This window comes from Diceros bicornis, chromosome 14 (genome assembly GCF_020826845.1).
Source record: "Diceros bicornis minor isolate mBicDic1 chromosome 14, mDicBic1.mat.cur, whole genome shotgun sequence".
Classification (NCBI taxonomy): Eukaryota; Metazoa; Chordata; class Mammalia; order Perissodactyla; family Rhinocerotidae; genus Diceros; species Diceros bicornis.
The window spans coordinates 39,587,190-39,600,586 of NC_080753.1; the positions used below are offsets into that span (position 1 = coordinate 39,587,190).

Sequence of the window (13,397 nt, forward strand, 5' to 3'; positions counted from 1 at the left end):
CCCTGTATTTACCTGTCTGCCTTTCCAGTCTTGGGGGCAGGGGTTTGCCTTGCATCCTCCTCTCTCTTATGGATTCAAGAAGAGTTATTAATTTTTCAGTCTGTTTAGCTTTTTAATTGTTGTCAGGATGGAGTGGGGACATCCAAGCTCCTTACCTGAGGAACTGGAAACCCTGTGTTGCATTTTTTAAATTACTGAATATGGCGACATATTGTAAATAACAGCTTCTTACCAATACGTGTTAAAATCACAGCCCCTGAATTTCAGTGGATGAACTGCAAATACTGTAGACATTAACACAGTAAAATTCTTACAAACATGGCTTTAGTTTCCCAAATTACTTTCTTTTAACAACAGGCTAAATAGTCTCCTGATAAACTCATCTTGCTGTAGAGCATATGCTGGTTTAGAAATGTAGCACTCATTCATTCATTTTTTTTTTTTACTGAGGAAGAATCACCCTGAGCTAACATCTGCTGCCAATCTTCCAATCTTCCTCTTTTTGTATGTGAGCTGCTGCCACAGCATGGCCACTGCCAGGCGAGTGGTGTAGGTCCATGCCCAGGAACGGAACCCAGGCCACCGAAGTGGAGCATGCCCAACTTAACCATTAGGCCACCTGGGCTAGCCCCATTCATTCATTTAAGAAAAAATTATTCATCACACATGTTTGGATTCCGACTGGCTTGTGGTGATTCAGTCCTAAAGAAAGCTTGGTTCCTACTATCAAGAAGTGTCATTTTAGTAAGAAAAAGAGAAAAAAGTACTTCAATTATTTACTAGATATTATGCAATATATGCTATAATAAAGGTGAATGAATGGTGCTATGAAAAAAGCACCTCTCACCTAAATTGAGAGTAAAGTGAAACACGAGCTGAATTCTGAAGGATAAGTAGGACGTTGCTAGAGACAGAGATGAAGGGATTTTGCTAGAAGCAGAGACAGCAGTATCCATGAGTAACGAAATTATCAAGAACCCTGAAGACTTTGAGGAACAGCCAGAGTCCTAAGTTGGAAGCAATAGAAAGCTGCTCTGGTTGATTTTAAAGGAAATGATTCACCTGTGCCTGTTCTGAGTCTTTAGCAATTTACAGTAAATTTTTCAAACATGGTACAACATATATTGTGTTGAATCGTTTCAAGAATCAAAAGTACGTTTTTGAGGAGTGTATCTGTGGTTTATGGGTATTATTATATTATTAATTATTTAATATAAATGTGGTGTAGGGAAATTCTACCATTTAAATCTTTGATATAGATTATTGATTCTAGCAATTTATGTTACCCATTCAGATGTTATCAAGGGTTTGTTTTTGTGGGCAGCTAATTCCAATTATGAAATAAATTGAGATCAGGAGGATTAGTTGCTTCATATTTAGGTAGAATCTTCATCAGGGCTGTGTTACTTTCTTTGGTCTTCTCTATTAGTTGACCTTGGTTCCTTGGCTTTCAGGCAATTTGTATATCTCTTAAGGTATTTGCAAACTCAATACACTCTGGTTATGTTTTTTTACCTGGGCTTCATTCAAGAAATCGTTACTGATCACTGACTAGAGTCCATGCTCTTCAAGGTTCTGAGATACAATATCAAATAAGATATGACTCCTGTCTTCAGGGGGGCTTAGAGTCCACTAAGTTGGATAAATTGATAATTATAGTATAATCTCTTTAGGTCCACAGCGGCTACGTTAGTTAGGGCTCTTTAGATTGCAAGTGTCACTCGATACAAATTAGTTTATCAGCTGGTTTATATTGACATTAATTGTTGCTGGCCCTTCAAGGTGTCCTACCTGACTTTCACATATTGTCAAGAGTTCAGATGGCACAGCAGCTTTATTTCCATCTGTTATAAAGATCCTTAGTTGTACAGTTCCCTACTTTTGTTAGCAGTACTGTCCTGTACCCTAAGAAGTTAGCGTATAGATTTGGGGAATTCATTTCTAGTTCTAGGTTTTGGCGTCAAGGAAACACAACCCTTAAAACCATCTGCCATAGATGAGAAAACATGCAGCGTTTAAGGCCCCAGTGAGATTTGAACTCACGACCCCTGGTTTACGAGACCAGTGCTCTAACCCCTGAGCTACGGAGCCTCCACAGCTGAGTATTTTCACTCCTGTTCTAAAGGCGTTTGTATGTTCAAATCTTTAGGGTTTGTTTGTTTTTATTTGTTTCTAAAAAATTTGACGTCCACTCCCATCCCCTTTCCGACTTTCTGGACTGTGGTCAAACAAATTCCCTCACTCTCTGATAGTTTTAACATCCCCTTCAATTGGCTTTTGTCGAAGGAGGTATAGTCTTGCTTTGAATCCAGGGCAGTCGAGGGGCAGAGGTTCCATGTTGACGAATAGTGGGGAATACCCATTTGCCAAGATATGGAGTTTGGGATGAGGACTACGGTGCCACTTGATTTTATGTACAGCCACGCCCTCCGCTCTGCAGTACTTTTTGCACTGATTGACGCCCAGGTATTCTAGTTCTTAGTGCCTTGAGGAAAAACAGGCGAAATCTGTCTCAAATTCCCCGATATCAATATCAGAAGACATAGACTGAAAGGTGAGGGAAAGGATGAAGCCAGCTGGAAGGAGGAAATGGAGCAAGCTCCAGGGGACAGAAGCAGAAAAGAGGCTCTCCGTGTTGTAGCTTAGTCTTTGAGGCTGAAATATCTTTTGGAGCCTCAGTCCCGGGCGTAAAGACCAGGGCCACGTTTCTCTTTCTCCCCGGGGCGTCGCTGAAATCCAAATAGAAGAGTTCTGTCCAAAGGCGCGGTGGCAAAGATATCAGAAAATTGTTAACTTTCACCCTGGTAAAGGGGCTGTGAGGGGCATCAAAAAAGCTGTTAGGGGGCTCAGCTCAGACAAACAACAACCATAATGTAAGGAGACCGGGGTAGAGAAGAAACTCAACCACAAATCCTAGTTCTCCCGTCCCAAGTCAGGGCCCTGTGCATCTGAAACAAAGCAAGGATCGTTTTCCTTTCTACTTTCATGGTTTGATAGCTGGCTCATAAAGAAATTGTAGTTCTTAATTACAAACAAAATCAAAACCACCTTGACTACTGATAAATACAGGTAATTTATTAAAACAATTCAGCAAAATAAGATTCACTGTTGGAAAGTGAAGAATCCAGGCTCTGTGCCTCTATCCCAACTCTGGAATACAGGTCTCCCACCCTCCAGAGGAGAGGCCGAGAAATCTATCAGTAGCCAGCCGGCCAGCTCTCCACAGCATCTCACAGGGTGAAACGGTCTCACCCTCTGCCTTCCATTCCCCAAAGACATATACAGTCAAACAACGCACTTGTCACCTGGAGTGTCCTAAACGCAAATGATAGTTAAACAAAGCAAAACAAGAAATGGGCATACTAATGGAGTTGAGAGCGGGGGCAGTGAACGGAATGTGAGGTCAAGCTTATCACTGGTATCCATCCGCAGCTTCCGGAACTTCTTAGGAAGTTCCTAAGAACCGCCTCCTGCCTCCCAGAAGAGCCAGCTTGTTCAGATTCTCCAAAATCCTAAACTTGCCTCTGCAGAAGGGACCCTCTGTCCTGAAGCTCGGGGATGCAGGCCCACGAAGGATCACAAAGTCCCAACAAGCCTGTGGTTTGCAGTTTGGGCAGATTTGATCCTGGGCTTAGGTACACCTTGTTCACCTCCTGTTTTCTAGGGCCTGAAGAAATGGATGACCTGAGTGAAATACAGGTCTCTTATGTTCAGAGGAATCACTCAAACCTAATTTTTTTTTTGGTGTTTTATTTTTTGATGCTCTTAAATTATCTAAGTGAGCTCTCTTTCTTCCTCTGTCTGCTGAGATAAAGGTTTCTGATCCTTAAATGTATTCATTCAATGTAGTATTTACTAACTTGTGAGCAATCATTGTGGGCTAGATACTGTGGAGGTTACTTCTCTACCTCGTGGAGTTCCCAGGAGTTAAGAGAATGCCTGGCATGCATTCAAATCTCTACCACATATGGCATACGTGATAGAATATTTATCCTGCAAACACACAGTTATATACAAGTGCTTTGGCAGCTATGCAAGGGCCTGCAAGGATCAACAATTCTGGAAGAGCACCAGCCCTGATATCTCTCTTTCTCCCAACTTCAGTCTCTAGAAGTCAGCAGAGTCTTGCATGGGGAACTTACATATAGGATGTCTGGGGCAGGAAAACAGAACTGACTATCAGTTCCCGATAAAATGAGGCCTGGCCTCTTTTTCAAAGCTCTTTTCAGTGTAAGCTTCTTCAGAATTAGAAAAAACTCTTTAAAAGGAGGGGAACAGTGGTGAGAAAACAGGGGGAATGAAGGAAATGAGAATGAAGACGGGAAGGAGAGAGTTGAAGGACAGGAATTAGGAGTGATAGGCAGCCTGTACCTATGCCCAACAGTTCTGCTACCAAATCTGTTGGCAATATTCCCAAGGACGTCCTGACCGACTGCCCTCTACCAGGCCCAAATCTCTGGTTGTGAATCTAAATTTTAGAAAATAGGTCATGGTCTGCCTTTCAACTTGCAAACACCACACTGATGTACTATATATCCATATAGAAAATATCACTCAGCTCTTACAGATTTTTAGGAGAAAATTGCACTTAATATTGTGGCAAAAGGTCATGAAATATCATTAAATGAAAAAAACAGAGCACAAAACTACATGACATGATCACAGTTTTATTCTAAATACATTGCACAGAAAAATCTTAGAGGGAAATAAATCAACAGGGTGGTGACTATTGGTTAACTTTTGAATTTATTCATTTTTTTAAGTCTTCTAACAATTAGGTGTAATACTTTTTAAATTATAAAAAATTGGAAGATGCTAGAGTAATATTTCTTTGTATTTGGTTTAACCTTACTTCTGATAAACATCATTTGAGGAGCCAAATGATTCAGAATTCAGTAAATGTAAGACCTGGCCCTTTGACTCTGTGACACTAACCTAGACAATTAATGTTTCTCTACTGTTGTTATTAATTTCCACCTCTTTCTAACGTAAGAAATCTTTGCCTAATTGGAATTCATTTTAACAAGTGTTTTCAGAGCAGCCATTGGGTTGATTCTCAAATTTAGGGTTATATTCAAGAGGGGAAATCACACGTGCACGGAAGTTACTGTTCATGTCATGGACCTTGCTGCTCTTGAAGGCCCAACCTTTGGAGCACCTCTCCGCCATGGTCAGGTGGGTAAGGCTCAGAGGTGGACTTGGGTAAATCTGGTTATATTAACCAGTGTCCCAGCAGGAAGTAGGTAACACATTCGAAGGGTGAATCTAGGAGAGATTATTGGAGGACCTTCTTATAGTTAAGGAAACCTCCAAGGATCGGAACTGTGGGAGTCTTTAGCATTCCCAGGCATTAAGGGAAAGGGGAAGGGACAGAGTTGCCAGAACCTAGCAAGAATTCTAGCCATGGGAGAGAACCCATCCACTGGGAGCTCTGCCCATGAATGAATGTATGGGAGGGACACAGCCTGGCAGGGAGTGAGTGGGAGGAATAAATGCATCTACTTCTCTCTCTTCCTGCCATCTCATTGTCTGCTGTGCCTTCCATTGGCTGAATAGAAACAGGAGCCAGGAGGCAAGAGAGCCCAAACGATGCAGCCTTCCAGGGCATAGAAGCAGAGCAGAGAATGGGTCTGGAGGGGCCAGTGGAGACTAATCGGCATACCACTGTTGTAATTGTAGTGATACCTTCCAGGAGTTGGTTGGGTCATGAATTTCTATCCTGTATAAACCTTGGATGATAGAGTAGATTAGAGCTTGAGCAGCTGATAAGAAATATTTACCTCTAGACATTTTTTGTTATCCCATATTAGGAGTATAGCCATTGCAAAGAGAAATACAAATATATTTGCCACAAACTGCCATGAAGTGAGGAAGAAGGCATAGAGTACAGGTTCTTCCCTACAGATCCCAGAGAGACTGGTATGTGGACAGTTCTTCTGTTAAACATGGTTGAGGAGGCGTCTGGTCCTGGGGGGAATGTGGTGGAGCTTCTGGCTTCAAACAATAGCCTGGTTCATTCCAAGCAGCTGGGTAAGGCTGCAGTGATATTTCCTGGCTCTATTAGTCCTGCTGGAGGGGTAACCCATTCTGTTTCTCTTGGGGACTTTATAATCTACATAAATAATGTTTTGTATGGTACAACTACTATGCAAAACAGTATGGAGGTTTCTTCAAAAATTAGAAATAGAACTACCTTATGATCCAGCAATTCCACTTCTAGGTATTTATCCAAAGAAAACGAAAACATAAACTTGAAAAGATATATGCACCCCCATGTTCATTGCAGCATTATTTAAAATAGCCAAGATGTGGAAACAACCTAAGTGTCCATTGATGTTTGAATGGATAAAGAAGATGTGGTATATATAGACAAAGGAATATTATTCAGCCATAAAAAAGAATGAAGTCTTTCCATTCGCGACAACATGAATGGACCTTGAGGGCATTATGCTAAGTGAAATAAGTCAGATAGAGAAAGACAAATACTATATGATGTCACTTATATGTGGCATCTAAAAACAAACAAACAAAAAAGCTCATGGATATAGAGAACAGATTGGTGGTTGCCAGATGTAGGGGATGGGGAGTGGGTGAAATGGGTGAAGGGAGTCAAGGGGTGCAAACTTCCAGTTATAAGATGAATGGGTCATGAGGATGTAATATACAGCATGATGACTGTGGTTAAAAATACTGTATTGAATATTGGAAAGTTGCTAAGAGAGTAAATCTTAAAAGTTCTCATCACAAGAAAAAAATTCTAGAACTATGTATGGTGACAGATGTTAACTAGACTTATTGTAGTGATCATTTCACAATATATACAAATATCAAATTATTATGTTGTACACCTGAAACTAATATAATGTTATATGTCAATTATACCTCAATTGAAAAAAAGAATGACTGTCCACACCTAAGACTGTTTCTTTTCTAAGGCCAGACAACAAATCTTCCATGTTAGAAACAGAGGTGGTGTGTGGACGCAGATATGGAGTAAGAGAAAAACATATTAAATAATTTCTGTGCACCATCTTCTGAACAGTACAAGATGGGAGAGTGACCTTTCCCTGATTTCAGTGACCCCCCCCCAATAAAATTCCAGCAGAAGTGAGAATACCTGGAGTTCTTTGTGCTTTCCTTAAACTGCAGGAAACACAGGAGCTCAAATGGAACCTCTATTACAAATATTGGACAAGCCAAACATATTAACAATAAAATTCCCAAATATTTTGCCAACCCCATTTTTTCAGAGGTTAACTTAAGCACTCCTCTCTCCGACCTTCTGTTATTATTGTAAGTGCTATATAACATTTTATTACATATATGGCCTTCCAGTTCTAATTGCTATGTGCAAAATTTGCTAAATCACAAGGTAAGGGTATATATGAAGCTGCTTATAGAAAATTGCAAAGTATTTAAAGTGATGGGAAGAGAATTTCATGATTGGCAGAAATAAACATTTACTCTGTCTAAAGTTGAGGAGGGTATGTAAACAAAGTTGTTTCCATAAACAAATGATCTTTTCCCCCATATTTTGTAATTAACACCAAAAAATGAAAAGAATAGCTGTGAAAAGTGATCCTTGTGAGACGATGTGTGACATTGGCATAATATAACATGTAAATATCATTTTTTTATTAGACCACAGTAAAACATAGCCCTCAAAGAGCCTAATTTTGAATCTTGTTCTCCGTTTACCACTGCACCGTTTGTACCAAAACTTATTAACAGTGAATAAAGTGTGGAAATAATTAAGTTTGAAACAATGGTGATTACCACTTTCAAAGGGCTACGTTCTCCTTCCTAATACTCGAAATGTCTATTTTCCTCAGAGACTCAAAGATACTTCTGCTTCTAAATGGTGGCATTAGTTCAATAACGTGCCAGGAGCAAAAGAGAAAGAGTTGCATTCACATAACTTTCCTGCAAGCATTTGTGTGTATTTTTACAGAGAGCACTAAAGTGTTTTTTAGGAATGACATCAACATTCAGGGTTGTAACATTTCAGTGTTTAACCTGATTTTCCCCTCTTGAGACCCTATTTGTTGCTAAGATATATATCTTTGTATTTTCACCCACAAAACAATTATACTCGCAGTCACGTTACCCTCAGATATGTAGGCTAGGACCTATTGTGCTGAGATTTGCACACATCTTTGCAAACCGCAACTTCCAAGGTTTTGTTCTGCCAAATGTCTCCCAGTCATTGAGAAATTGCCACTACTTGGTCTCTATTTGTTGAGAAAATAATCTCTCTAGGGATTTCCTTGAAAGGGATGCTCCTTCATACAGGGTCAATTAAGTGTATATTCCTTCCAAGAGTGATCACTCCGCAGGGGAGACTTTGCTTCTCTAGTAGTAGTCGAACAGTTTGGGAAAACACTTGGAGACTAATTTCCCATCCTTGGATTGGGTAGGTAGAGCTGTCAGCACTTACTTACCTCTGCACATTGATGCAGGAGGTAGCATAGTTAACTCATTGTTGGTTCAAAAGGCTTGATGGTGAGAATTTCTAAAGGATGGCATAATGAAGTATACCGGCTAACATTTATCATCATAAGATTTAGCATAGGGAGGTTTTATTGATGACATTACCATTGGCATTCATCACAATTGACTATTAGAATTTGAGTTTCAGAAAAGCTAAGTAATTTGCATAAAGTTATATGACTAGTAAATAATGGACCAGGATTTGAACCCAGATCATTTTTCCAGTAGGGGGGGCATCTTATATACGAAAATATATGTATATATATTTAATTTTTCATAAAGCAATTAACGGAATAGGTCCATTTTGAAGTAGCAAATAGGTTAAAAATTCTACTTAGCTCAGAATTTATATTATTCCATATATTTTCACTATAATTCTTTCCCTCCTTTCTAAAAAGCTGAAAGTCAAATTTAACATGAAAATCATCATTGTTCGTGACATAGCTTGGAGGCATATTTTTTTCTTCTTTTTTTTTTCTGTACAAAAAAAAAAGCGGTACATATTAAACCTCTGGTAATCTTAACTGACCTTTAGTGAATTGGCACTTGCCCATATACAACTATCAACTTGGTATCATTGTTTTATCGGAATGATCTGATTGTTTTGCTCTCTTCCAGGTACTGAAGTGAGTATTTGTGCTGAGGAATATCGAAATTACGTCTTTCTGGGAATCTCAGCTTAGACAGAATAAAGATGGCATTTCAATGTCATGGGAAAAGAATGATACTTTAACAAAGAATACTTGTATAATTGGCTATCCAGTTAAAAGGAAACCAATTTAAACTCCTACTTCATTGGATGCATATATATATGGATATATATTTGGAGATATATATATATATATATCTCCAAAAAAATCCAAATGAACTAGTAATCTAAATGCACACAAAACTATAAGACATTTGAAGAAAATTTAGGAGAATATTTTATATGATGCTGGAGTTGGGGAAAACTTTTTAAACAACTCAAAGGGCTAAGAAGCTATAATGTCTGAAAAAAAACAGATTTGTCCCCGTTGAAATTCAAATTATTTGCATGAAAAAGTATACAATATACAAAATGTAAAGACAAATGGTAAACTGAGAGAAAATACTTGTACTATATATGAAAAATCAGAGTTAATTATTTTTATACACCAACAAAGCCCCTATGAATTTGTAAGAATAATCTAGTAGAAATCTGGGGGAAAATAATTATGAAATTTATAGAATAGGAAATACAAACAGACAATAACATATAATAAGATCTTCGACCTGACCAAGGGTAAATAAAACACTTAGAGGCCACGAAATAGTCAGATCCCCATCTGTGAGAAAAATAACAACAAAAAGTTTCATAAATTTCATTCTAATTATACTAGTAGAATGAAGTATCTATTTAAAATGCATAATCCTGACCTATACACAAGTGTTGTAATGCTCCTCTAATCTCAATGATGTGCAGTGTTGCCAGTCAGGAAACATCAGTTACTGGCCCTCAGAGAGATAAGCTTGTACTAGAACGTGATTAAATGCACTACTACCTTCACTGAGGAACTCTTCCTACAAACTAATAAGCAATCAACAGAACTAAACAAGATGTTTAGTGATATAGTTGATTTACCTCTGGCAACAAGCTCTGTATCTTGAAAGAGAGCAGACTAATAACATTTATGGATTAACTGGTCTCAGACCACTCTTTGAGTGGCTGTGCTCGCTGTTTTATGTGTTCATGGTCATTTATCCCAAAAGAGAGTATCCACTGACAGCATCCACACACATTGGTATAGCCTTTGGTTGGTGGGTAGCTAGCTTGTTCTATTGGACTAAGAGTTCACACACAAAGCAAAGAGAAGATCTTGATTTTGTAACAGCTCCTTTTGGAGGCAGGTATCTGGCCAACGGGACTCAACAGGAATTTATAACATCTCCCCATAAAGCTAATGCCTAATGTGGCTGCTGTAGTGCTAGCTGCTGTTGGCCTTTGCAATCCCTAACAGGTAAGCATTAGTGAAACAAATGCTCTTTCCTCCTCCTTTGTAAGATGAGAAGGAGGCAGCAGTAGCTGAGAAGGCATAAATACGTTTCTAGCCAGGTATAAATAACTGAGACTGAGTTCAAACAGCAGAAGTAAGGTGCCTAGGGAATTTCATTGGCAAGAATGTCATGGACTCCATAAATGAAACATGGTATTCCAGTTCCAAGAAGAATCAGAACAGAAGAGCTTATTGGCCCACCAACCTCACCTATATGGGGAATCTGGAGAGAGTCTTTATCACTCTCTTAGGTAAAGAAAGGGGATAAAGTGCATCATAGTGCAAAGAGAAGGCTGATGGAGCCTCCAGCACAACACTGTGTTGGAGGAAAATATGCCTAGCTCTCTGCTTTCCATAAATCTCTAAACCCCGGATTTATACCCAACCTGCTCCAGGTGCTTGTCCGTAAGTGGCAGCTTATCTACAATAGAGAGAAGTTGTTAGCCCAAGAAGCCTGGAGTTGGTTCCAAGTCCCCTTATTGGTATCACATGACCAAGAAACATTTGAAAAGAAATAGAAGTTCCAACCATCCTCCAGAACAATAAAGAACCCAAAGTTATCAGTGCCTTCAGAAAAAAAAAACACACAACAACAGAACAGAGCAGAAGTTGGCAAACTTTTTCTGTAAAGGGCCAGACAGTAAATATTTTAGGCTTTGTGGGTCATATGGTCTGTGACACAACTACTCCACTCTGCCATTGCTCAAAAACAGTCACAGACAATACATAAACGAATAAGTGTGGCTATGTTCTTATAAAACTTTATTTATAGGCCCTAAAATTAGAATTTCATATAATTTTCAGAGGTCATGAAATATTATTCTTCTTTTGATATTTTCAACCATTTCAAAATGTAAAATTTTAGCTCACAGGCCATACAAAAAGAGGCAGTGGATGGGATTTGGCCTATGGGGTATAGTTTGCTGACCCCTGGAATACAGTAAAATATAGAATGCCAAATATAGATGAATACAAGCTCTCAAAGTCTTCTTTGAAATTTGAGATCTATTATTTGAATTTATTTTCTTTCCTCTTTTATAGTCTTCCTTTATTTGTAATACTATTATTATTTTTTGCCATTATTTTTGTTGCAGTTACTATGGCTGCATAACAAGTTACTCCCAAAATCAAGGGCTTAAAACAAGTATAACCTTGGTTTTAAGATGAGATAGCTTATCTGGACTCCACTCAGGTAGCGTGGCTTGAAAGCCTGGGCTACAATCTCCAAATGCTTGCTTATTCACAAATCTATTTGATTTAAATAATCACCTTAAATCTTTCTGAGATCTGACCAAAGGCTTTACATTTGTGCCCTTGACTTCATCTGTAGACCATGTTTTCCTGACAACACTTTGGATCTGATATCTTCCCAGAAGCCTTTTCTTAATTATAGCATTGTCTGGAGGGGCTGGTAATGCCAAATAGTTTTATTGTTCAATATCCAGCAAGTCCTGGTTCCTTTGTAATGAACAATTCTTTCTTTAGTTTCTCTCTCTCCTCTCCCATTTTACTATAGGCACCTAGGAAAAGCCGGGCGACACATTGCCCGGAAATGTCCTTAGGTAAATCAGCAAATTCATTAGGTATATTTTCTACTTTCCACATTACCAAAGGTGTGGTAGACTGGGGGGAATTTAGCAACGCCTGCTTCTTTAAAGTCCTCTCTGTATCCCTTTGTGCGCACAGTAAACATTTGTTTACCAAACATTTGCTCTTTCCATTTTCCCGTGACTTGTCTTCCTCCTCTTTGAAATCCCAGACCTCTGCCTGCTTCTCCCTAGCTTGGAAGGGTATATAAGCTTCAGCTGCCTGACTGTGGGAACCCTCATCTCTTTGGGGTTCCTGAAAATACAAATTAAACTTGTTTTTATCCTGTTAATCTGTCCTTGATTACAGGGGGTGTCTCAGCCAAGAACTCCACAAAGGTAGAGGGAAAATTATTTTTCCTCCCCTACAGCTTCAAGGTATAGGAACCATTAGTGCAAAAATTCAACATATGCATATATTAAATATACACTGTCAATTTTGCATACTGTTGTAATCGCACTCTTACTATAGAGAAAAAAACATAGCCACAATAAAAAGAGTAAAATCTACAAATAACTTAATTGTTAAAAGATATGTTCTGCGTTTAATTTTAGAGTAATAGATGAGGAAATTACAGATTTAAAAGTGATAACTCTCCAAATTTAAGTATACTATCGATTTACACCCTTACAGCCTAACTATAGAAATTTGGTGCTATTTACTGAAAAGCTTCCCAGAGCTCTGGAGAAAGGAGAGTCAGGATTATTACCGTAGAGCAGAAGCGGCCCTGCAAGGCAGAAGACAGCGAAGAGTACTGAACTGTGTACTGAAATGAAGGCTAAGCATGGCTTCTGGCGATGAAATCACAGTCAGGATGGGTTGAGAACAAGGGGAATGACTCTTTTGTCCAGAGGAGTGGGGATGGCCATTTATTCACTGAAAGTTTCCACAGATCCCGGGGCTGCATCCAGCTGGACCTGCTGGATGAGGGGTTGAGTCACAAAGAACACAGTGACCCTGGGGTCCGGGTCACAGGAGGGGTCAGAGACGTAGGCGGAGATTTGTCCGAGGCCTGAGGCCCTGGTCTGGCAGAAAAGCGGGACGGAGGACAGGGAACTGAGCTGGGAGTGCTGTGGGAGGGAGAGTGGCGAGGAGCGAGTGTCCCTCAATACCCCGGCACCCCGGTCTCAAAGGCTGTACGAATTCTACACTAACACTCGTACTCGCCTGCCTTTGTGTTTCAGTGAATTCAGAGCTCCAGCTTAGTTTGACAAATTCCGGAAATAATTTTTTTTTCTGCGACGTAGCTGGGCGCTGATCCGTCAGAGTTTAGAATACAACACTTTAAAAGCCTAATGCCAGCGT

General features: G+C 39.4%; 1 non-coding gene across 1 annotated transcript; it reads right to left on the reverse strand.

Moving 5' to 3' along the window:
- Positions 1–2,018: 2,018 nt before the first annotated feature.
- TRNAT-CGU (transfer RNA threonine (anticodon CGU)) lies at positions 2,019–2,091 on the reverse strand. Its single transcript has one exon. It is a non-coding gene; the product is annotated as a tRNA-Thr (tRNA).
- Between the last annotated feature and the right edge of the window lie 11,306 nt (positions 2,092–13,397).